Source organism: Chenopodium quinoa, unplaced genomic scaffold, assembly GCF_001683475.1.
Source record: "Chenopodium quinoa cultivar QQ74 unplaced genomic scaffold, ASM168347v1, whole genome shotgun sequence".
NCBI lineage: Eukaryota > Viridiplantae > Streptophyta > Magnoliopsida > Caryophyllales > Amaranthaceae > Chenopodium > Chenopodium quinoa.
The window spans coordinates 861,815-889,052 of NW_018743792.1; the positions used below are offsets into that span (position 1 = coordinate 861,815).

Genomic DNA, 27,238 nt, shown 5'->3' on the forward strand with positions numbered 1-27,238 from the left:
CTCAAAGAAGAAAAGGCATTTCTAAAATACAACTTCTCATAATTGGCTTTTATGAATTAAGTCCGAAAGGACGCTTGGATATCATGTATTCAAAATACTGGGTAGTTTTGATGAACATGGAATATTGAGTTGGAAAACTCAAATTGTCAATAGTTGACAACCAACATATCTTTTCGCTTCATACACAAATGAGTAGGACTCATTGATGTAGCAATTCAAGTACGAATTGAAGGAAAAGTGATGAGTGACATTTATGTCGCTCTTAGGGTAGTCTTTTCTAGTAGTTTTAGTAATAATTTGGTCCATTTTAGTATTTTTTGCTATGATCCGCCTAGTTTGAGTATTCTACCTTTGTGGTGCGTAATGTGTATTCATGTGGTTTAGGTAGTCTATACTCCCCTCCCCTTTCGTTGTATTACGCTTTGCCTTCCTGTTCCATGATTGTAGGTGCATGCCGTTGATTCGGAGATGGAAGGAACAAGGGCAAACCGAGAGAATTCCAGACCAGACAAATGGCGCGGGTGCACAACCAGAGGAGCGAGCACGCCACCTATATGCACGGGCGCGCCTCCCTTTAGCGTGGGCGCGTTGATGAGCTGGACAAACCATTAAATACCCACTTTGGAGTGGGCGCGCATTTCGAGGAGCGGCCGCGCCATCATTGAAAGCACGGGCGCGCCTTTGTTTGGCGCGGGTGCGCCTGTCTGCTGCGGATTCAAATCCCGAATTCAGTCCAATCAACAAAAGGGAGGAAAAACGGCTAACATGGTACAACATTCTATCATTAGGATACTTTAGCATAGAAACCTTGGAGGAGAGCTTTTTAGAAATTTTTCTAGGTTATTGTTTTAAGATTTTTTTTTTGCAACATTGATGTATGGTCAAGCTTAGAGCTTGGATGATGTATGGTTCTTTACTTGGATTTCAATGAAGGTTTTGGTATATTTCTCTATTTTCCCTTGTTTTTATGATTAAAGTTTCTACCTTTGTTAGTTTAATTTAGTTGATAAAAACCTTGTCTTTCTTACTATTTCATTGGTTATAGTGTTTCTTAGTATGATTGTAGTTGTAGTCATGGATAGTGAGTAGTTTCTTGTTCCTAGGGGTTTGGTGAAGGTATGCTTTGAGTTTGATGTATGTTAGGCTAGGTTAATTTGGAATATTTGTGATTAAATCTTCCTTGTGCTTATACTTATTGGCCACTCCATGTTTATGGCCATATGCATGTTATGGTTGAGTGACTTGAATTAAGTCATGACGATAGTGAGATTTAATAATAGTCATTAGGTGATTTATTATTGCACGGCCTTAGTTTGTATGCCTTATGACGATAGTGTAAGTGTATGCTAGCAACGATAGCTTTTAATCCCGATAGGTGATTAGAGAGTATTTTTGATATTGCCTTGTATGAGTTTCTTGGGTTACATGTAAACCTATTTTCCGATGCCTAACTTCGTTGAATTCATAGCATGTTTGATAATCCTTCCCCCTAGTGCTTGTTTTAATTGTTATTCTATCCCCTTTAGTCATTACTTTACCCACCATACTTCTTGATCGAACTAGATTAACATTAGGAGATAGATAGCGGTGCTTAATCGTTTCCCTGTGTTCGACCCTTAACTTGCCTCTATACTCGTTTAGTTGCATGTTTAGGACTACAAATATCATTTGATAGAGGTGTCTTAGTAACGACCTAAAATACCGCCTGTCAAAAAGATGGAACTTTGTTTCATGGTGCATAGATGCTTAATTATGCCTAACAAAGTGTACAGGTCAAAGTAAAATGATCCTTAAATTTATGAGATGGTGTATGATAAGAAATATGGGAAACAAGAGATAAAGGAAAGGAATAAGATTCTTTCTCTACCCATGAGTTCATGCTATTATGGTCAACTTAGCAATTCGTTATCTTCATAAGTCTTGGATACCGCTTGAGTGTTCCGCTTTGAAATTGACCTCAAACCGTTGAAGACAAGCTAAGTTGTTGACTTACAAGCTTAGAATGTGTAGGGTTTCGTAGTAACCCTCACTACGCGGAAGGAAACCTACCAAGACCCGCCTCGATAACTAAAGAATTTAAAGCATGCAAATATAATTAATGCATAATTAAAAGAAGAAGGGATAAAGAATTATACCCTAGACGCGTGCTTCGCTCGTTAAAAGTGCTCTTACTTCAACCTCGCAAATGCAAGGCCTCCGACGGTTCGTACCCTCGAACCCGACCCGATCGACCTAAGTCCCGAAGGTTAGTTGGTAAACTTTGGAGTTTTACCAACTTAAGGTATTCTCAATAATGGAGATGCCTTTATAGCTCCACTTAATTGTGTATTTTCCCAAATGCCAAAGCCTTGGTATTTATAGGGAAATGAACCCTTGAATTTCAATCTCCCACCAATGTGGGAGAGTGAGTAAATGTGATAATTTATTTAATTATAAATTAAATAATTAATCAAAGCAATCACTATGAAACAAGTGTCAAGGGGAGAGAGAGAGTTAGGTGAGGATCATGTCCATTGGGGGGGACCATTGCCTTGCTCCCCATGGCATGCTCCAAGCATTGGTCCCCACCTCTCACAAACCGGCACCAAGCAAAGTAGCTGGGCTGGCTGCCAGCTAGCATGCCAGCACACCAGCCAGCTAGCCCCAGCATGCACTGCCATCACGCACTAGCCCTAGCATGCTGCTGGGCTGCTGGGCGCTAGGCGCTGCTAGCATGGTGCTGCTGCCTAGCCAACACACACGAACATGCACATGCACAACTTTGGTAGCAGGTGTGTAGTGCTGCTGCCTAGCCTTTCTCCCACACACTCCATAGCCAGTATGCGTGCTGTTACGGAGCCACGCATGCTGGGCATTGCCTCGCCAGCCACGCGCACAAGCATGTCATACTTAGTGTTGTGATAGCAATGTACATACACATGGCTACGCTGCCTAGTGCTGTGTTGTATGCTGCGATGGTGAGCTGTGCGAAGGCTGCGATAGCCCTTGGGCACTCAAGCATGCATGCTGCGGTGATGCTGTGTCATGCGAAGGCACCCACATACGCAAGCATGCTACTACGATGGGCTACCTTGTGCGCTTAGCACGCATGGCACGCCTACACATGGTGTGCCTAGGCTTGCGATAAACTAGCCTAGCCTAGCACTCACATGGCTAGGCCAATGTGATGCTACGGCTATGCTTATACTTGTTGCTTGTGATTTCTGCAATGCTCGGTCTCGACGCCCTACGCTCGATATCCGACGTCAGTGTTTGTAAAACTTTAACGACTCAATGAATCCTTCGGATTAATTCGTCGTCTCGGATCGGTTGTTCGATTGGTTTCGACCCGAAGGGTTCAGTTAAGATTAAGCTGTAATATTAATTATACCTTAATATTACAGATCGGAAGCGGCCTCCACCTAGGCATTCCGATCACTTTGCCTTATAGAAGAATTACCTCTGTAATAATTCTGAACCCTCTATCAGAATAATACACTTGTTGGAAGGACACCATTCCTTTTAATCTCCCACTTGTCTTTCCGGACAAGTGTGCATATAGTGTATATCCCATTTCCTATGTCGCTTAATGTCTCTTCGTAAACTATAAGGTAAGATTCATCGTCATCCTTATTACGTTCAGAAGTGTTTCTCGATCTCCGAGTTCGACTGTCAATAAGCAGATGATTTCTAAAATCCATCTGAGCACGGCCATGCATTTTCACAGTCTCGCTCTTCGAGCGGCCTTGTAAACAACAAAGACATATTCCCTATTGTTAATAGGGGGACATTCCCAGTCTTTTACTCTAAGTTTCTTTTACTAAGAGGACGTAATCTCCCGAGTGTTACGGTTATGATCCCCAGTTACGGCAGACCGTTAGGCAACATCGAAGAGACTAGTACTCAAACAAGAAAACTTCACAATACTCATGGTCGAGGAAATAAGTTCCGATAGCTATAATGAGAAATGTACTTATGACGTTTTAAATCTCTTAAAGTATTCTCGTAGGTCGATCCGGTGTAGTTCCAAACTGGCACCTGTGCAAATGATTTGTGACTAATATGTCTTTGGAGCACAAGAAACGGTGCTGTAAATCATACTACACACTAATCTCCAGTGGTCGTTAATCGTTCATCAGTTAAATGACCTCGATTAGGGATAATTTTTTATCAGTTAAATATTCAACGTTCACTTAATAGGCGTTTCTTTATCCAAGACATGGTCCTGATACCCTGTTTTGAATACTTCCATAAATAGAATGGACTCATTATTTAATTCTAAACCACAATTAAATAGTATTGGAGTGATAGTAATTTTGCATGAAAAATTAATTACTCCATAAATGAATGGTTTTAATACAGTGTCATACATTAAAACGACCAGTTTAATTAAAACACATGTATAGGGAATTCAAAGCTAATCTCCAACGTGCTTGATTTCCATTGCCTCAACGTGCTTGTTGTGTTTCACTTGAGGAAGAGGTTTAGTTAAAGGATCGGCCACATTATCATCCGTTTCGATCTTACAAATTCCGTTTTCACCTTCGGATTTCCATTCCCTTATCATGTGAAATTGCCTTTGGACATGTTTGACCTTTTGGTGCTCTCTTGGCTCTCTAGCCTGAGCGGCAGCTCCATTGTTGTCACTGTAGAGATCTATCGGACCCCTGATGGAGGTTACAACACCAAGTTCACTAACGAACTTGCGAATCTAAACAGCCTCCTTAGATGGTGCTTTGCTTGGCACTCTTCCAGCTAAACGCTCCTCCATTTAGGTAAAATATGTACCCTGACTGTGACTTAAAGTCGTCTCTATTAGTCTGGAAGCTAGCGTCGGTGTAACCTTCAACAACCAGGTCTTTGTGGCCACCATAAACAAGGAATTTATCCTTGTTCCTTTTCAGGTACTTCAGGATATTCTTGGCCGCAGTCCAATGCGCCTCTTCTGGGTTTGATTGGTATCAGCTCGTAACGCTTAAAGCATACGATACATCTTGCCTGGTACATATTATGGCATACATGATCGGCCCAATTAGCAAAGCATATGGAATCAAATCCATTCTCTCTCGCTCAACAGGTGTCTGTGGCCATTGTTTCTTGCTAAGAGTTACGCCATGGGACATGGGTAGATGCCCTCTTTTTGCATTCTCCATGTTGATTCGTGCCAATACTTTATTAATGTAAGTACTCTGGCTCAATCCAATCATCCTCTTAGATCTATCCCTATAGATCTTGATGCCTAATATGTACTATGCCTTTCCTAAGTCCTTCATTGAAAAGCACTTTCCCAACCAGCCTTTTACGGACTCTAGTAATTTTGTGATGTTTCCAATGAGCAGTATGTCATCGACATATAGGACTAGGAATGCGATGTCACTCCCACTAACCTTCTTGTAGACATAAGACTCATCTAGATTCTTGATAAAACCAAACTTGCTGATGGCTTCATCGAATCGCAAATACCAACTTCTACTTGTCTACTTTAGTCCATAAATGGACTTCTTATGCTTGCATACCTTTCTAGCGTTGCTTGGATCAATAAAACCTTCTGGCTATGTCATATACACAGTTTCTTCCAAAATCCCATTTAGGAAGGCGGTTTTGACATCCATCTGCCATATTTCATAATCGTAATATGCAGCAATCGCTAGGATAATCCGAAAGACTTTAGCATTGGAACCGGTGAAAAGGTTTCATCATAGTCAATCCCGTGGATTTGTTTATAACTTTTCGCCACCAGTCTAGCTTTGTATATTGATACATTTCCATCTTTGTCTGTCTTTAGTTTGAAGATCCATTTGCTACCGATGGGTGTGTAACCCTCAGGCAAATTCACCAAGTCCCAGACTTGATTTTCAGACATGGAGTCCATCTCGGATTTCATGGCCTCTTACCATTTAGAAGAGTCGGGGCACGTCATAGCTTGTTTTGTACGTCGCTGGCTCATCACCATCCATAACTAGGATGTCTTGATCATCGGTTAAGACAATACCAACGTATCTGTCTGGTTGAGATCTTGGCCGTTGCGACGTACGAAGGGTAATGGGTTGAGCATTTACATTGTCTATTTGATTCTGACCAATCTTCTCAGCTGCTTCCAAAGCACTTAGATTGTCAGTTTTATCAGGTTGACATTGTTGCTCGTCCTCTCGAACTTCGTCAAGTTTGATTTTCCTCCCACTTGTCAATTTGGAAAGGTGTTCCTTCTCCAAAAAGACACCATCACGAGCAACAAACACTTTGATCTTGGATTTATTTTAGAAGTAATACCCTTTGGTTTCTTTTGGGTATCCCACAAAGAAACACTTGTCTGATTTGGGGTGAAGTTTGTCCGAAATTAATCGTTTGACATATGTTTCGCATCCCTAAATCTTGAGAAAAGACAATCTAGGAGGTTTCTTAGTCCATAATTCATATGGAGTCTTTTCAACAGCTTTTGACGGAGCTCGGTTCAGTTTTAGTGCCGCAGTTTGTAGCGCATGTCCCCAAAAAGAGATAGGAATTTCCCTAAGACCCATCATTGATCGAACCATGTCTAACAAGGTTCGACTCCTCCGTTCGGATACTCCGTTCCATTGAGGAGTTCCGGGAGGTGTTAACTTTGAAAGAATACCATTTTCTTTCAAGTGATCGTTGAGTTCATGGCTCAAATATTCGCCACCTCGATCTGATCGAAGTGCTTTAATTTTTTTGCCAAGTTGATTCTCAACTTCTTTCTGAAATTCTTTGAATTTCTCAAAAGATTTAGATTTATTCGACATTAGGTAGACATTGCCATGTCTACTAATGTTTGTTAATGAAGGTGAATTCTTAGGGGTCTTAGTTTAAATAGTGGTATCAACTTTTGTCTAATCATATGTCAAAATCATGCAATTTTCATTGAACATATATTTGCAAGACAATTTTGAAACAACCATTGTTAAAGTCTTACATTCAAAATAACTAGGTGTCCAACACCATAGATCATAGTATGTTCAAAAGAATGATGAAAACTAAGATTAGTTTAATTACATGTCATAGACAAAATAGTGCATGCAAGCACGACCGAAAGACCATCTTCGTGGTCTACTTGTCCTTGCACGTACACTTGATAAGCTTCTCACTTGGTCCCTAAAAAGGCAACATAAAGTAGTCATACTTGGTATCTAATACCTATGATAAGCTTAATTCATTCACAAGTGTTTAAGGAAGATACCTGAGGCAGATGCTCCATTCCTCTCCTCCTCTTCCTGGAAGAGCTTGCATTCTCTCTTGTAGTGGCCTTGCCCACCACAATAGAAGCAATGCATCTTTGTCTTGACCTTCTTGAACTCTCTTCTCCTTGCTCTTAAGGGCCTCTCGGTAACTCTATAGGCGGTGGCTCGGCTAAGTAGTTGCACCACCTCAATTAAGGAGTGAGTCTCTTTTCCCGCAGCTATATACACTCTAAGTGCATTATAGCCCGAGTGGAGCGAAGCAAGCAAGATATGCCCCGTCATCTCATCCTCCAATGAGATTCCGAGAAGCTGCATGTGTTTGAAGAGCCTAGTCATTCCAAGCACATGAGGTCAGAGGGGCATGCCGGGTCTCAATTTGGCATTGTAGACCTTTGATTAAAGCCGACGCCTTTCCTTAGTAAGACAACCCACATTTGGTGGTTTTAACTTCATGTTTGAGAGTGACCTAGTAAAATCAAACACGAGTCCATCATAGTTTCCATTGTCACTTTTGGTGACTCTTACAATGACAAAGTCCCCAAGGGCTTTGAGGAACATGTTTAGAAGGTAGGAGGAAGGGCTTTTCTTCTAATATTTCGGGATGGAATTGGCCATAAAACTTTTGGTGACACTTACATTGACAACGTCCTCAAGGGCTTTGAGGAACATGTCCGGAAAGTAGGAGGAAGGGCTTTTCTTCTAATATTCCGGGATGGAATTAGCCATAAGTCGTGAGACTTTCTTGCAGTTGGAAGACCATTCCTCATGAGCCTCATCGGTCATGATCCCCTTAGAGAAGAAGCTTGGAATGGGAGTGTCAAGAGTGTACTCCAATGAACAATTCCGAAGAGTTTTCCTGAGTTCCTCCTCCCACTCCTTGAAGTTTACCAAGTTTAGGAAAAATGCCAACTTGTTGGGGAGTTCCGGGCACATAGAATTGTTGTTTGAGTTACTTGCAAACATTGTTCTACAATTGAAAGAATTAAAAATGAAAAACCATTCATATAATCAATAAGTTTGAAATTTAAAAACGTTCATGCAAATTTTCAATCTTATTGAGCATTTTATCCACTCATTTATAATTTGTCCCTTTTAGACGAGAATAAAATGATTCTGGGATCCTAAAGATCAAGAAATGGTTAAGCATTCTTTGGCTTGTCTTAATCATTAAATATCTTAAGGTAAGCAATCCAATTGCTAATAGCTCTAAGCTACTCTCAGTTTGATAAAACGTCGCATCTAATGCATTCTTGACATTTTATCTCTTTTTCCACGACATCTTTTTGGGGGTAAAATACCCCTAACAAATAGACCACTGTTAACGCAACATGTGTCCCAATAGCCTGATGACACGTATCACCAAACCCTAGAAGGGGATTGATCTCCTTCTCTATAAATAGAGGAACCATCCTCATTTATGAAATACCAACATAACATACATTGAATACACATTCAACCAACCCAAAAACTAAGCAATCTTCATTGCAGAACCCTCCTGACTCAGGAGGGGTTATTACTTATAGTACCCTCCTGACTCAGGAGGGGTTATTGAGCAATCTTCATTACAGAACCCTCCTGACTCAGGAGGGGTTATTACTTATAGTACCCTCCTGACTCAGGAGGGGTTATTGAGCAATCTTCATTGCCAGACCCTCCTGACTTAGGAGGGGTTATCACTTTCTGCGCATTACTCCTCAAACACATTCTAACTTGATCGTCGGAGGCGGAACTCCCACCTTTGGGAGTCTCCGTTGTTTTGCAAGTACAGGCAGCTGTAGGTTCGTCTCGGTGTTGTAACTCTCCCGCAGGACACCTTAGAAAACCCTAAAACATTTGGCACCGTCTATGGGGAGAGTAGTACTGAGATGACTTCACAGCAGTTTGTACCACCTCTTGATAGGAGGCGGTCTACAGTTGAGTTCGAAAACCGAGTGCCTCCTCCCTGTCCTAAATGTCTGAGCCGGCTCATACGCCACCCTACCCAGACAGCTTCTAGAATACCTCAAATGAGGTATTTACAATCAAACCATGGGGGATAGTCACGCGACATTATACCACAGGCGTCGTGAGGCGACTGTCTAGTACAGGAGGCGTCATATGACCGAATGTCAAGAGTCAGGCGGTCAAGCTTGTAAGATATTTTTATTTGTAAGCTGACCATCATTATTATGATTTTGATACCTAATTATTATTATAATTTTGATATCATTATTATTTTTAAATCATTAATATGATTTTTACATAATCATTATTATTATTTTTATCTTGTAAAAAAAAATTAAAAATATAATTAATTACAAGGGTTAGGCTATCTAACTCCCACTATGTATATAATTATGCAATGTTGGAGCCTCCACGTGCATATTGATATGCATTACAAGAGTAGTGCATGGTGGCCATGCATGAACCCCACAACACATGCACATCCGGCACTTTGACAACAAAGCACCTCATGGCAATCCACTACTATAAATTGTACGAAGGTTACTCTCATGCATGAGAGAAATAAAGCCATGCATTCTTGAGTAGTTTGTTACGACAAACAACTACAAACGGCATAAGTATGCGGCTCCGTCTTAAGCTATTTGCACCATATGGGCAGCCAGCATTCCCCGAGACACTCAAGCAAAACCGGCTGTGTGTGCTTTGTATAGGCAGCTTACAATCGGCACCCAAGAAAAACCGGCTGTGGGTCTATGTCTAAGTAAGCTAGCATTCGGTTGAAATCAGCATGGTTAGGCGCAAGCTCAACGGTTTGTTGCAACACGTTCATTGTTTCGAGCACACACAAGCGGCAAAGATGCAATAAGCTCAATTTGAGTATGCATCCAGAAAGCTCCTTCTCGCATACTCAAGCGGTGTTATGCCACATGTAGAAGGCATGCTTACAAAAATAAGCTCCGACAAGCAAGTGGTCTCCATTTGCACATCACCTAAACGGTGGCTTTTGGGGTCAAGCATTTGGGTATTTTAGTCGGCTTCGTATTTGCACACCAAGCAATCAACAAGCTCTAAACAACACAACTGGCATTCTCACCGGCTGTGTGTGCGCAAGCCCAATCAAGATCAATCCCCTTCTTGCGTTGTTATCAAAAGGGTGATGTGGCATTTGGTTGTCAGTATACATCCAACGAGCAACCGGCTTTATGTGTGAGCAGCGTGATGCTCTTAGCAAAGCCTAGCATCCGGCCAAGTATGCGGTTTATAACCGGCTACTTTACTCATGAAGAAGGATGGCCGTGCTGTATGTGTTGGTTGGTATGGATATGGCTATTGAAATTATAATTCTATTCCCCTAAACAGCAGGCATGAGGAAGCTCAATGAAGCGAAGCGACCTCCGTATGTAAGATCAACCACCAAAGAAACCCAAGCTCATTACCTGCAAAATTGCAGCCGTAGGAGCAGACTAGGCGGCAATAAACCAGGCAGCTAGCCTCCACCTCCGGCTATGAATGAAAACGGCTGTGAGTGTGAGTATCGAAAGATTAAACCCGGTTGTGTACAAACCAAAGCCACTCGGAGTGTTGAATAGATCAATCCGGTTGTAGGTACGCTCAAGCTAAGCCGGTTGTGAGTGCTTGAGCAAAATGACTCCTAGCAAGCTAAGCGTCTTGCCAAGCACTACCCATCCATCCGGCAATGCCACGCATGTCTTGCCTTCCAGCGAATGTTGTAGTATTAGTGTTAGAATCCAACTCCTTTTGATGTATTAGATTCCATTTAAGTGCTTTCCTAGAGTTTAGGTTATGTTTTCTTAGCTTGATGTCCTATTATTGTGTTACTGTCAGATCAGTGATCACTAGGGATTCTCCTTGTATGTCATTCAAAGCTCTTTAGAGGGCGAATGATTAATGAAATCTTAAAGCCTTCTACCAAGTGTTGCCTTGATATTATGCTTGTTTGTTGTTAGACCTTTATAGATATTGTGTCTTACTTGCATATTAGCTCCCCTCCAACCCAACTTGATGCGTTAAGGACTCATGGTTCAGACCCGCTTGTGCCCGCTTTGAAGTATCGGTCGTCACAAGCCCCGACCACCCGCACTCCGTCGCCCAGATAGACGTGAGTGCTCCTGAGATTCTATTGCCCGCTTGTGTTGCTTTGTGCTCACAAGCCCCTCTTCCTCTCAAGGCTAGCGTTCTTGCCGCCAAAAGGCTAGAGCGCGCCGCACGTTTTGGGTTCCAAACTCCCGGACCGTGACAGTTGGTATCAGAGCCGAGGCTCAAACCTCGTCGCAAGCAACCCGTGTAGGCACCAAGGAGGGCTACAGGAAGATGGAATTCGTAGAAGAAAGGCTCGCTTGGCTCGAGGAGAAGGCGGACAAATGGGCCGAGATCCAAGTCATTGTACACGAGCAAGCCGAGCAAATTGTGAAATTGATGGCTGACAGAGATGCCCTCCGCGAACAATTGCAATTTGTTCAAGGAATAGCCGACGAAGCACTTGAGAAATGTGCTACCTTAACGCGCGTTGTGGGCAGAGACGCACTGGGTGTTGATGCGGCAAAGATAAATCCGCCCAAACCTCGCGACTACAGTGGCGCTAGAGATGCGAAAGAAGTTGATAACTTCCTCTTCGACATGGAGCAGTACTTCCGAATATGTCAACTAAGTAACGATCAGAAGGTGGATACTGCCATCATGTACTTGTCCGAAGATGCTAAGCTGTGGTGGCGCACCAAGCACGCAGACATCGAAGCAGGAAGGATCAAGATTGATACATGGGCGGAGTTCAAAGAGGAACTCAAAGAACAATTTTACCCCGTCAACACAGCATTTGTTGCACGGATGAAGTTGCAAGAGTGCCGCCAGAAGGGTTCTCTTCGCAACTATGTTAAGGAATACTCGGCGATAATGTTGGACATCACAAACATGAATGAGAAAGATCGTGTGTTCAACTTTGTCAACGGGCTAAAGGAATGGGCACAGCGAGAGATTTTGAGGCAGAATATTGATACCCTCGCTGCTGCTATGTGTGCTGCTGAGAGATTGATGGACTACTCAGTCGGGAAGGGTCGTCAATCCGAGAAGGATTCAAGTGGGACGTCAACACGCTCTAACAGTCCGTCTCCAAGCTCTCCAAAGGGTACAGAGAACGGCTCACGAGTATCGTCCAACACCATTAATACATATCATAGAAGAAGTGGAGGAGGTGATGCCCAGAGACAAACATCTACCCCCTCCCACAACTCAGGAAACTCGAGGGCCGGCGCATCCTCGGCAAACACAAGGGCAATAAACTGCATACTTTGTCGAGGTCCACACAAATGGTGGGATTGCGAGCATAAAGAAGAACTTGACAAGATCCAAAAGAGATTGTCATCCATGTCCGTTCATGAGGCCACAAAAGAGACTGGCAGCGATGAGGAGCCCACATATAGGATGGGTTCCATACGACGCCTGAGTGCTATGAGAATGATAGCACCTCAAGAAGAACCAGAAGTCCGATATCTTTCGGCAATGCGAGTGATGGAGCCTTAGAAGAAGGCAACATCGAAGAAACAAGCTCGCACCAGAAACTTAGAGAAGCGGGAGATGAAGCCCATGGAGTTGGCAACATCCCAGATACACACCCGCCAAAACCAAAATCAGTCACAAGGTTCGAAGCAAAGAGCGACGAGCCAGAGAAACCAAAGAGACACCAAAGAAGAACCTCCCAAGAGAGAGGAAAAACAGTGGTTGAGCAAACAACGCAGGGCGCGTGCAAGGGATTACAAAGAAAATGGTCACCCAAGAGGCACCAGCCACAACTTGAAGCTCTCCACCACAGTCTCAAGGAAGCAGCTCCCCAACAGATGATGGTTGTTTCGGGGTTTTATGATGTCCTGCGGGAGAGTTACAATTCCGAGACTGGAACCGGACGCCTGTACCTGCAAAACAAACGGATGCTCCGGATGATTGGAGATCCGTCTCCGACGGTCAAGTTAGTACTTGATTAAGGAGTAATTAATGCGGAAATTAAAGTGATTGGGTCTCTCTAGGTGAGAGAGTTTAATGTGTGTAATCTGCGTAATCTCCCTTAATGAGGATTAAGGGAGGTATTTATAACCTCGGGAAACGTGCCAATCTAGGTTTAGGTTAACCTTGGGCTGATTGGGCTTCCGACGGAAGTTGGGCCTAGGTGACCGGTTATCCCAGGTGTCATGGGAAGGACACATGTCGTGTCGTAATTGGTCCATAGTGGACGGATCATTGCTTGACACGTGGCAGGCTCCTATTGGCCCATGTGACGGACACATGGCGGAACTTGATTGGTCCACTTGTCAGATGGTGATTGGTGGGGAAAAATCCCCTAATCAATGGTGGAAGCAGTTGTCCCCTTAATTAAACAGATTCCACTCCCAAGAGGAAATTTATAGATGAAGCTCTCAACAAGATGTTCGAGCCGAGCGACTCTAGAGACAAGCTCCTCGTCAACAAAGAAGATCCAGCTTAAGAGTCAGATAAGATTCCAGAAGATAGCCGCACTAACGGCGCATCCGAAACTTGAGATAGTTTAGGGTTTTCTAATTTTGATTGTAACTTTTGTAAGTCGACGAGGTCGTCGACAGCTTAAGTGGGGGAGGATGTTAGAATCCAACTCCTTTTGATGTATTAGATTCCATTTAAGTGCTTTCCTAGAGTTTAGGTTATGTTTTCTTAGCTTGAGGTCCCATTATTGTGTTACTGTCAGATCAGTGTTCACTAGGGATTCTCCTTGTATGTCATTTAAAGCTCTTTAGAGGGCGAATGATTAATGAAATCTTAAAGCCTTCTACCAAGTGTTGCCTTGCTTTTATGCTTGTTTGTTGTTAGACCTTTATAGATATTGTGTCTTACTTGCATATTAGCTCCCCTCCAACCCAACTTGATGCGCTAAGGACTCGTGGTTCGGACCCGCTTGTGCCCGCTTTGAAGTATAGGCCGTCACAAGCCCCGACCACCCGCACTCCGTCGCCCAGATAGACGTGAGTGCTCCTGAGATTCTATTGCCCGCTTGTGTTGCTTTGTGCTCACAAGCCCCTCTTCCGCTCAAGGCTAGCGTTCTTGCCGCCAAAAGGCTAGAGCGCGCCGCACGTTTTGGGGTCCAAACTCCCGGACCGTGACAATTAGCCACAACGCAACTCTCGCCTCCAACCCTGCATCCGGCATTACCCTAGCCGGAGCATGTTACTGCAATAACGTGAATCATTATTCTGATTGTATTGAATAAAAAAAAAATTAAATAAATAAATAAATAAAATAAAATAATTGCAAGGGTCCGGCTGCCTAACTCCCACTGTATATAATTATACAATGGTGGAGCCCTCATGTACAATTTTATACTCATTGCATGAGTAGTGCATGGTATGCACACATGAACAACCTCGCACACCTCCAGCCATGCATTCGTTTTGCTTGTTTCGAGAACACGTAAGTGGTCTTACACCGCTTGACCAAGCATGCTTGCGAATGTCAGCCAATCTTCATCACGCATGAGTTTTGCACCCAAGCACCCGGCTGGTGCACCGGTCAGGCGGCACTTATAAGACCAGCCGGCCAGCTCTCATATTTGCATACACAGCCAGGCGGCACTTTGCTCAATGGCAGCCAGGCGACTAGACTTCTCCGGATGTGGATACTTGAATCGTGATGCTTCAATCCAAGGCATACACAAGGCAAGCTCCTAAACCGGCTGTGAAGGACTTGGCTATGAAACAACCAGCCTTTCACACGCCAAACCAAGCACACGGCAGTGTTGCCGCTTGTGTGTACGTGGTTGCAAGTTAATTTGCAAAACTGGTTGGGTGGCACTAGTTGCACCATTCCAACCGATTATAAGTGCTTGTCTCAATATCGCAAAGCAGAAGCATGGGTCAGGCGGCACTATAAGAGCAGCCATTAGCCCCATTGCCGCATATGCATGGATAAGAGCAGCCATCAGCCCCATTGCTGCATATGTAGCCGGCATATGTGTGGAGATTTCCGTGGAGATTGCCGCATGTTGTTTTACTTGCGCATGTGTATCTTGTGAGTTAAGCTCAAGAAAATCAAGCGGTAACATGAGCATCCGGCTGTGTAACCCTTTATTAAGCATCTCGCAATTGCCATCCTCAAACATGAGCATAGCACCCGGCTGTGTGTGCTTTGTATAAAAGCCCATGCTTTATGAAATTCAACCGCCTTGTAGCACCGGCTATGTATATGGCAGCTAGACTATGTGCTTCGTTCGTCTTCTTCATTTCTCCATTGCAATGAAAGCCCTTCCTCTTGCATGAGCAAGTCAGGCGGCAATTTGCTCATTTCTAGCCAGGCGGCTAGCCATCACCCCCGGCTGTATGCACTTGCGAAGAAGTCCGGTTGAGACTCATATGAATGGGCATCCTCAAAGCTTGAGTGAGAAATTTATGCACCTAACAAGCTCAGCATACAAACGGTTCAAGGCATAGCAACCGGCTGTGTGTGCAGCTCTTAATCACGTTACGCTGCTGCCATGCAATTTCGATGGTGTCAGCCGGCACATTATACGCAAGCAACATCTAGCCAGGCTATTAATCAAGGAAAGCCGGCGTTATGCTAAAGGATGGAAGATCGATCGGTCGTCATGAAAAATACGGCTGCAAGTATACCGTGTGTGTATGGCTGCTGTGATACGCACGCCAATGCCGTAGCCAACCAGTGGCTGGCCAGGTGGCAACCACCTCATGCTGTGTACGAAACCGGCTGTGAGGTATGTGTAAGCAAGCCGGTGATTGATCCTTCTAATTGAGAGTGCGTGAGTCCTTATGGTATCAATAAGGCAGCCGGCAATTGATTAAAATCAACATGATCACACAAGTTCGTGCACGCTTGCAATATGCTGGTTGTTTTGAGAACACACAAGCGGCATTACCCCATTCACCATGGCATCAAAGCTCACAAGCATGGCATCATGCCGGCTGTGAGGGATGATGTGCCACGCTATCATTATTTAAAGGGTCAGCTATAGCTTCATGCCTCTTAACAACACAAGCAGCATGCACATGGAAAGTCACAAGAAGAGCCACAGCCTTTATACGATTGTGGGTAGGATGCTAAAACCGGTTGAGTGCACAAGGGGTAAGGATCGTGCATCTAGCATCTTCAAGCGTGAGCATTAAATGTCACACCTTGCGTAATTAAACCGGTTGTGAGTATATATTGGCAGACGTAAGCTATCTTGCTGGGGTGCTACGCTACCAGGCTTCTTAAGATTACAAGACAAGCGGCACCATCACAGTTTTCTCCAGCAGCCTGTACAGGAGGGGTAGTGCTCAGTGGCAACCAGACGGTTAGCCTTCCCCGTCCGTGGTTACTTAAATCGCATGATGCTCCTAGCGAAATTGACGGCTGTGATGTACTTGGCTAGGAAACTACAGCCATACACAAGCCTAGTTATACACACGGCACTATTGCCGGCTGTGTATATGGGAAATGAACTTTGAGAATTCCGAATGAGTTGCGAAGGAAAAGGAGCAACCAGGTACGTTCAGCTCTAACCAAGCGCTAAGCTCACCATGCATGCGGCACGAGGGAAGCACAACAAAGTGATGATGCATCCGCCATCCACATGTGCTACTTTATTGAAACCGGTTGTGTGTATGTGAATGAAAGCATGGTTGCAAGCTGCAATGGTAGCTTGGTTATCATTATTTTAATTAAAATAATGGATTGATCAAATCATTATTTAAATGATTAATCATTATTATGATTATTTTAGTATTAATCAAATGGTTGGTCATTACAATGATTATTTTAATCATTGATCAAACCAGATCAAACAAAAAAAAAAAAAAAAAAAAAAAACTAGCTGTGGAAGCATCCTTGCTAGGCCGGCTGTATGTATGTGGTTTGAGCCATGGACTGCCCGGTTGGGTGGTACTCTCGCCACCCCATTGAAAGCCGGCTGTGGGAACAATGATCAATGAGCACCCGACCCTTAATGGCATTATCACAAGTCTTTTAAGCTGAGTATTTGAAGCAGCCGTCCTTATCATGAGGCGGCCTCCGAGTGTAAGCACAAGCGTCGCTTCAAAGCAAATCGAATTTGCCGTATGAATGGCCATATGTACAAGGGTCAATACAACCTCATAAGAAGTGTGGGGTTGGACGCTTTTCTGCGATGGTACGGTGTGAAGCATTGCCTCCTGTGAAGCCTTGCCTCCTGTGAAGCCCTGCCTCCTGTGAAGCATTGCCTCCTGTGAAGCCCTGCCTCCTGTGAAGCATTGTCTCCTGTGAAGCCCTGCCTCCTGTGAAGCATTGCCTCCTGTATACATCTTGCCTCCTGTATAAGTGTTGCCTCCTGTATGGGTTATCCGTACAAGTATTCATCAAACCGACCCAAGGAAAGGTTGGATGAAGGTAGCCAGAGTCTCACTTTCCAGCCGCCTGTGGTCACACACTACAGCGGCCTGATTATACTTTGATAAAACCGTTAGTATATATGGGTTGAAGTTAAGCTACTCAAATCAAACCACCTGGGCACACTTCAACAGACTCCCTTGATCTTAAACTGCTCTCAGTCGGTGAACCGTCTGGGGTATCAGCTAGCAAAGCTTCAAGGAGTCACCTGGGTACTTCAACAGCTTGTTTTATTATCAAATGTATGAAGTCTCGCCGCATGTGTATGGGTCGATACAGCCCCTTGAAATAGCATGGCTGAAGACTGAGAGTTGGGCTGTGTGCCTTACCACACCAAAACGAGCAGCATGATCATGAAATCAAGCGGCTTGAGTAGTCAAGCAGGAGGCGTCTCAGCAAAGAGCCGCCCGTGTACTCGGAGCATCAAATTCACCTCTTGAATTCGAAACTAACCCAGGAGGCATTTCATGCTCGCCTGTCACCATTTGAAGAGCTTTGTATCATGAGTTAGCAGGAGGCATTTCAATGTCGTCCAGCATGTTGGCATCCTCTACCGGAAGGTACCATTCTAACAAACTCAGTACGAGTATTGTGTACATCCTTACTTGGTTTTCAATACCGCATTTTACTTTGTTTTTGAAAGTAGAACCACCACCTATGTAATATGTAGGCGGCAAAATTTAAAATAATCCGTATGCTCCAGCAGGCGTCCGGCGACGCCCATTCGAGTGAATTTGTGGCAGAGAACACTACCCTTCCGGGTGGAACATTGTTCTAAGCGATCAAGCGAAGGCCAATGGCCGGATGATCCTATTGAGGCCAATGGCCAGAGTGATCAAGCGAAGGCCAAAGGCCGGATGATCTTATTAAAATAAAACAATCCATCTGCCCCAGCAGGCGTCTGGCGACGCCCATACGGGTGAATTCGTCGCAGAGAACATCTCCCTTCCAGGTGGTACATTGTTCTAGCGGTCATAACTCAAACGACTTTAACCAGCTAAGGTTAAAGACACCTCACGGCTGTTTGAATGATCCATTGTAACCAAGATACAACCAGTTTTCACTGTAAAACAGTACAACCGGTATTTTCTGCAATGCGGTACCCCTAGGCTTTACCTTATGGTAATACAGCCAGTACTCCCCGCAGAAAAATAACAGCCGCCTGTACTACCAGATAGTACAAGCGCCACATGAAATCTTGGTCATAATCAGTGTTGCTTAAAGCATCCCCGACGGTTATGCACTCGAATGATCAAACAAGCGCCCCCTGGCCTAAATGATCAAATATAGGCCAACGACCATATAATATTGCATGCAAACCTCCACTTGATGGTCGACAGTCTGCCTAGGCTGGGGCTATCAGCATAGTGGGGCTAAAAGCTATAATCGTCGACATCCCTCTAGTTTAGTGGCAATCATTATTATGATTTGATTAACTCGGAAAATGTCATACCATTCAAGGTATCAAATTTTCCAAGTCAATCAAATCTCTCCCCAATTGAACTAGACAGATGCCGACCGAAGAGGCTCAAGCGGTCTCGTATTCGAAAGGAGCAATCCCTCTTAAAAAAGAGAGACTACTCCTTTCGAGGGGCTAATGTTTGGGATAAAATACCCCTAACAAACGGACCACTGTTAACGCAACATGTGTCCCAATAGCTTGCTAACACGTGTCACCAAACCCTAGAAGGGGATTGATCTCCTTCTCTATAAATAGAGGAACCATCCTCATTTATGAAAAACCAACATAACATACATTGAATACACATTCAACCAACCCAAAAACTGAGCAATCTTCATTGCAGAACCCTCCAGACTCAGGAGGGGTTATTACTTATAATACCCTCCTAACTCAAGAGAGGTTATTGAGCAATCTTCATTGCAGAACCCTCCTGACTCAGGATGGGTTATTACTTATGGTACCCTTCTGACTCAGGAGGGGTTATTGAGAAATCTTCATTGCAGAACCCTCCTGACTCAGGAGGGGTTATCACTTTCCGCACATTACTCCTCAAACACATTCTAACTTGATTGTCAGAGGCGGAACTCCCACCCTTGGGAGTCTCCGTTGTTTTACAGGTACAGGCAGCTGTAGGTCAGTCTCGGTGTTGTAACTTTCTTGCAGGACACCTCAGAAAACCCCGAAACAACATCTAAGGACTCCTTACTGATATCGTTGAGCTTAACCAAGACAACTTGTATACCTAGTATACCTTACGTTCCTAGGGAAGTAGTGATTTCTCGCTTTGGCGTAGCCTATCACATACGCGCATTAGTTCAGTAAGTGTTGTTCTTGGAACGACAAATTTTTAGCTCAATATATTAAGGGACCTAGGGTTTCTATGTTGGTTGATTTAAGTGAACTTAACTAATCATCGAAACATTTGAAATCCTAGACATGCAACTAACATTCAAGTATATATATAACAACAATATATATAGAGCATAAAAATAGATGCATTTGGCAACGAGCATGACCCCTTGAAATCTTGAAATCTTCAAGGCACGCACACACGCAAGATGCTGCTGCGATGGGCTACCTTGTGCGCCTAGCACGCATGGCGCGCCTAGCACACACATGGTGCGCCTAGCACACACATGGTGCGCCTAGGCTTTCGATGAACTAGCCTAGCCTAGCACTCACATGGCTAGGCCAATGTGATGCTAAGGCTATGCTCGAACTTGTTGGCTGTGATTTTGCGACGCTCGATCTCGACGCCCTAGGCTCAATATCCGACGTCAGTGTTCGAAAAACTCTAACGACTCATTGAATCCTTCAGATTAATTTGTCGTCTCGGATCAGTTGTTCGATTGGGTTCGATCCAAAGGGTTCAGTTAAGAGTAATCTGTAATATTAATTATTATACCTTAATATTACTGATCGGAAGCGGCCTCCACCTAGGCATTCCGATCACTTGACCTTACTGAAGAATTAGCTCTGCAATAATTCTGAACCCTCTATCAGAATAATACACTTGTTAGAAGGACATCATTCCTTTCAGAATGAAGCAAGTAGTGCTACATCAGTTGTAAGGTCATTTGTTTTGTTTAAAGTCCTTTTGAGCCAAGGCTGGAACGAATAATGGTTATTGTGTTCCATAATCAGCAAACAATTCGTTTACACACGGAAAGACTCACATTTAATTCAATAAAAGAGCAATAGTTGCGGGTTTTATTTGAATGGCATGGTTGTCTAAGCCATGAGTCAAGAATGCTAGATTATAAAGAAACATTTCCCTAACATGAAAACTCACAAGGTTTAAGTCATGGACATGATTTGTGCTCCAAACATCTTTAGCAATGTCACATCGACAAGAACCTACTCAAGGCTCTATTTGATAGATTCTTCATAGTAGATCGATTCGGAATCGTTCTAAGACAAGCAAGTCTTACTTGTTGAAATAGACAAAGAAAGAAGCTATTGTGCTTGGCATAGACCATTGACTCCAAAAGCTATAGAGGATTCCATTACTTCAACGTCTCACAAGAATTTGAAAGAATGTGCCTACATTCAACAAATGTGAACAAATTGGACCTTGAGTATCTCAAATGTTTAGTGAAGTATAGAATCAACTTGGCAAGATATCAAAACGTCTAGATTAGATCAAGCGATGTTTGCTTGAGCCAAGATTGACCATATCAAAGTTATGAAATTGAAATTTCATAATTAGCTCCACAAAGAATATAGTATGTCTTGACGGAGACCTCGATGCCATTTGGAAATGACTTGAATGTGATGGATCACATCCCTTCCTATAAAGTTCCTAAAGATTTGCACAAAATGACTAGTGTTACACTAAACAGAAAATTTATTAAAGCTATGAAAGGACACCATATTCAGTTATGGATAAAAATAGTTACTTGCATCTTTTCAAGTATATATGTCTAGGGCTCTTAGCTCAGTGGGAGTTCATTGGCTCAGTGGGAGCTAAGTGGCTCAACAGGAGCTAAGGTAGCTCAAGAAGGAGCTAACTGTTTGTTTCACAACGAACTTTTACCCAAAGACAATATACATGTCTCTTTGTAAGTTTTTAAGTGAGACTACGAGCATTACTTCCACAACCTAATTAAGAACATAGTATTTGTTGCTCTAAGTGGTGTCTTTCTGGAAAGTAACACATTTCTAAAACAACAAGTGGGAGGAAAATGAACTCGATGACCATCGAGATTAGCAACAAACTTAAAATGAGAATCTCCGAAGACTTTAGAAGGCCTTCATGAGAATGATTGATCAAGAATACTCAAAGGACTTTACAAGTGCCTTAAATGAGAATTCAATACTCACAAAACTTTAGAAGTAGTGGAGTAAGATCAATATAATCAAAGGGCTTTAAAAGCACCTTGAAACTCAGTGTTTGATGCAATTACCCGTATAGGTATAGAATTCACCAAAGGTTTGGATTGAATCCTATAAATTTCTATTAAGTTAGAAATAAACCTAAGACTTACAAGCATATTATTTACCATTGGATGGTGAGGGAATAGTGTCTTCTAAATTAGCTACGACAAATCAAAATTCTGAATAATGGTTAGAGGCCATAAAATCTGAAATAGACTCCATGTTTGTAAATCATGTTTGGAACTTGATTCATTTGCATGAAGGGTGAAAGACACATCAATTGCAAATAAGTTTTCAAGAAGAAAACTGACAAATGTGAAATGCATAGTGCATACAAACCTAGATTGGTTGAAAAGGATGCAATTAATTCACAGCGTTGATTTTAATAAAAACCTATTCACCAATCGGAACGCTTAAGTCTTTTCGTGATTATTCTAGCAAAATTGCGCATATAAAATATGGCAAAATAGATAACAAAACCGCCTTCCTAAAATGGGATTTTAGGAAGAGACTATGGAAATAGTCTAAGGGTTTTGAGAATCTAAATAATGCTAGATTTGAAAGCAAGCTCAAGAAATCCATTATGGGATTAAGTGAAGCATTGCATGTAGGAATTAGAACATATATTCTCATAAAGTCAATAAAAGGTTTGACTTATGGAGAATCATAGAAATTCTTATGGACAAGAAGTTTAGTGGGAGCAAGAGTCAATCTTGAATGGTCCAACAAGAAGTTTACGAACCTTGTTGTGAAATGACTACCAAATGCTAAATTCTTTGATTTGAAAGGATTTTCGGCAATGAACCAAGCAAAAGGCGATACTTAGTACATGGTGGGAATTAAGATCTATTGGATAGACTTAATGAAATGTTTAAACGTGTAGAGAAATTTACCATGTTAAACATGAAGACTTGAAAAGGCTTTCGACCCATAAAACTAAGTAAATATTTGAACTAAGTATAAGTTGGGCAAATACTAATTCAAACAAGAAACACTCTAGTAGAGACTTTCAACCATATCACATAGCAAACATTTTACCAAGACTCAGTGATAGTGGATGAGCTAAAACACTAGGCGAAAAACCCCAATCCCCACCGGTTCAAACCACACATTCCCCACCGGTTTTGAACCGTTCTTGATTTGGGGGGTGCTAAATCCTCAAAGATTTCCCACCGGTTCAAAACCGGTGGCAAAAACCACTTTTCCCACCGGTTTTGGAGTGAATCGGTGGCAAAAACATATGATTTATGTTATAGATGGAAGACTTTTCCCACCGGTTTTGGGGTGAACCGGTGGCAAAACCATGACATTTCCCACCGGTTTACCCATTGAAGCGATGCCAAAAGTCTCCAAAAAAAATTTAAAAAAAAACTTTTAGCACCGGTTCTTTCCAAAACCAGTGCCAAAAGTGCCCCAAAAAATTAAAAAAAAAAATTATTTTTTTTTGCATTTTTTTCACTTAAATTGTACCAAATACTTATATATAGTCATAATATACATAAAACCCATATATTTGCCTCAATAACTTGTAATATTACACTTTAAAGAACTAAAACAAAAATGGAAATATAAACACTAACATATATATTTTCTTCAAAAATAGCCAACCATGATGCACTGCAATAGAAGACAGCAGCCCACCCTAATAGAAACAAAAAACAGAAACAACCCAAACAGACACAGCCAGCAGGCTTCCAGCAGCAGGTTTCCAAACAAATGAGCATACCAAGCATAGCCACCCACCCAACACCTGCAGCAACCAAATCCAGCACATGAACTGCACCAGAGCCTGCAACCAGATCCCAATAGCCAGGAACAGCACAGCAACCAGAAACCAGAAACCCGAGCGTTTGTAAACCAGACCCTAGCAGACCTGAACTCAACAAAGCCAGAACCCAGCAAACCAAATCACTAATAACACTAATAAAAACTACTTATAAGATTGTTATAACAAAATTACCAAACAAACAGAGTGGATGAGCTTCATATAAACCAGAGATAGTTTGAAGACTGTGATAGTTGTTAAACACGCTCTCGAGACTAGAATACTGAGCTGGCTAGAGCTCCTGTGAGAAGGCACCTGTGCCTAGCTGTGTCAACCAAGGAGCATGAGTAAGCAACCTCAGTAGCTGCTCCAGGTTCACCTTTAAGACCCTTAAAGATTTACACCTAGCTACTAGTCTCTCAAGGGACGGAAAGCAGATTTCTGAATGAAGATTACAGAAATTTAGAATTTCCAATGAAGTAAAGTTTTCAGGAAAGCAACTCAACCAACAGCCACTGCGGTCATCAATTCCATTTTCCTGAACGTCGAGCTCAACTAAGTTCCTGGAAAAATAAAAACGTTACAATTTGATTAAAATGAAATTAACTCCACTATGCCATGCTAGCAGACAAGGTGAAAATTTATAATACAAATCAAAACTGAGGGAAAAATATATACATTAAAAAAAAAAGAAAAAAAAGCATGAAACTCTGAAAGCCAAACACCCTAGGCAACTAATATTTGCAACAATTCATCCACAAGAGTATAGGACTATGGAGTAGTCGTGTAGCCCTAGTCGATGCCGTAAACACAATAAAAGATGGAAAATATAGAGCACAAAGGCACTCAAATAAGGGACAACATGCCACATATTTGGTAATGTAAGACATTTTTCAATCAAGAATCAACAATCAAATTCTAATAAGAATAAATAGGAACATTAGGTTTCACATGTCAGGAATTTTTCATTTGTGCTTTCTTGTAGAGTTTATACATAAGCTAGGTGAAGTGCCAAACGAGCACATAATGGGATTAGAGCTTCAAAAGAAATAAAAACCATAAAGTTGCCAGAGTTATGGTCCAAAGGAGAAGACATAAATCACATCATAATCATCAATGTATACTCAACTAATAACACACAAGCTTGAGTACCACAATGTTTGTTAACAGACTAAGATGGAAATTGTTCCTACTTTAATTGTAAATTTTCTCGTCATTTACACAAACATTAGGCCTTGATTTGCGCTTCCATTTTCAGAAGCATGTGAAGACCAACCATTGCACTACAACGTAAATAAGTTATACATTATTACTTAATTAATTGGTTGCCATCAACTCGTTTTAAACATGTATTGAGATATAGCCCCAAATACAAGCTTTAAAAGGCAACTATATAAAAGGCAAAATTATGAGCTACCGACAATACAATGAAAGATTATTAGGGAAATCCCGACGTATGTCCAAATTATATAGGGTGTATTAATTAACCACACAACATAGTTTTAAGTTTTAACCCTAATTTGATATTTACTATGTAAGGTATGCTGAATTCTTGCTATTGGAGCAATATCAAAGATAAGATTAGCCCACATAAAGGGCACTCAAATCCCAATTCTAAACAGTGTATACGTTGTCAAGAAATTGATCTTAATTTCATTCAATACTCATTACGTAAAGTTCACAAGCTATAGTTGATCATTAGAGGCATGAAACAAGCAAACATAAGCCACAAACAGTCACTAAGCTACAGAAGAAAGGGGGGAATTTTTTTCTGAAAATTGTACCTTTTTTTATTTATTTTTTATTTTTTTATCTTTTATGGGGGTGGAGGAGAATGAGTAAGGAAGAAAGCTAAGCCCTTAATTTGATGGCCTGATAACATGTGGTTTTAGGCTCTTGCTAACTATATTAATGAGGACAATGACATTAAAAGCGACAACTGATTATCACTAATTAAGGCAAATATCATATCAACACAATGTAGGGAAAAGAATTGAAAAGTATACAAAACATCTTTAGCTCACCAATAATGTGCAATATCACACTTACATCCTTAGTGCGCAATTCAATTGACTACGAGTGCTTCAAAGCTCATCTAACCCTCCCCTTCAACTCAGCTCTTCGCTGAAAACCCTGAAGAACAAATACGATTCAGATACTAAACACAACACTTGATTCATCATATAAATTCAATCAATGTTGAGAAAAGAGACATACCATCAAGCTTGAACAACATAATTTCAATGAATTATGTTTCATCACACACTAACAGTTGTACCAGTACATCTCAAAGAAACAAAAACAAACAGCAATCACACACTAACACACATAATACACAAGAAATCTTCAATAATAAAAAAATATCAAACAAAAAAGATCGAAGAAAAAGGGGGGAATTGACGATAAACCCTAGAAAAAGAAGGCCCTGGCGCCGTGATAAGGAGGCCGTTGTGGTGGAGGTAGAGCCGTGCACGCTTCAATGACAAACCCTAGCTAACAAGTTGAGGAAGTCAATGTTTGTTATTTATGAGCTTCTTTGCATAATCCACCCAAAATCTCAAAGCAAACCACAAAGAACAGAAAATCCTAAATCAACGATTAACCCTAGATTGCGAAGCTATTCAATAGACTAGGAATACCACGAAATATTTCTTACCTCGAAGCTTCTACAATGGAGTTGGAAAGCTCGAAATGCGCTTCAATGGAGGTCAGAAAGCTCGACAGTATGCGCTTCAATGGAGGAGATAGCTATATATGGAGAGAAAGAGAGGAGTTGCACGGCAATGGAGGTGAGAAAGCCCAGAATGCGCTTCAACGGAGGAAAACCTATGCATGAAGGAGAGCCATGGTGAGGGTAGGCGAGAACGAGAGAAGGAAGATTAATTGAAGGGGAAGCAGGGAATGAAATAAACATACTGATGGAAGAAGAAGAGTATTTCACGATTATAATTAGGGTGGTTTTTTTTTTATTTGCACACCAGTTCGAACCGTTTGTGAAAATACTTTTCCCACCGGTTTGGGTTGAACCGGTGGCATATCCCTTTACCCTCTTTTTTTTTTTTTTTTTTTTTAACTTTTCCCACCGGTTTTAAAGAACCGGTGGGAAAAGGGGGGTGTCTTTTTCAATTTTTCTACTAGTGAAAGGTCACATGAATGGAACATATTGGGAATAATTCTGCAATTAAAACCATCATGTATGCTATGATATGGAGTCGTCACTCGACTTACAATAAAATACCAATCAATTTAAATCTAACTGATAAATCGTTAGATTATGATCAAGAAAAATCCAAAGTACTTTCATTAGTAAAAGGGGAGAAGTTATTGACGCATGGAAACAAATGTAATTTGAGAATTGATGTTGCAAGCACATCCTTAGCAAGGATTAGATCCTTAATAAAGAAGCCGTTTATAAGCACGAGCTAGAGCGCGTCGTGGCTTGAGAAGGGTAACATGGACGCGCATCCATGTATAATGTGTGGAAATTTAAGGTAAATTTCCATAATCACAAGTGATTAGGGTCTCCCAAATCATTGTGAGCCGTTTGGAATGAAATCCAAGCAAAGCACCATCAGAATGTTTACTGAAATATATGTTGAGAATATTGTTGCCTAGAAGGCA

The 27,238-nt window shown here is 42.0% G+C and overlaps 1 long non-coding RNA gene across 2 annotated transcripts; it reads right to left on the bottom strand.

Annotated features, from left to right (window-relative positions):
- Window positions 1–23,371: 23,371 nt before the first annotated feature.
- Window positions 23,372–26,462, bottom strand: LOC110685173. 2 transcript variants are annotated; one of them, XR_002503935.1, is made up of 3 exons: window positions 26,274–26,462; window positions 25,667–26,110; window positions 23,372–24,180 (listed from the first exon to the last, which is right to left on the bottom strand). It is a non-coding gene; the product is annotated as an uncharacterized LOC110685173 (long non-coding RNA). The 2 variants fall into 2 exon arrangements; XR_002503934.1 differs by having other exon boundaries at window positions 23,372–23,725; window positions 23,813–24,180; window positions 25,667–26,462.
- Window positions 26,463–27,238: the final 776 nt, after the last annotated feature.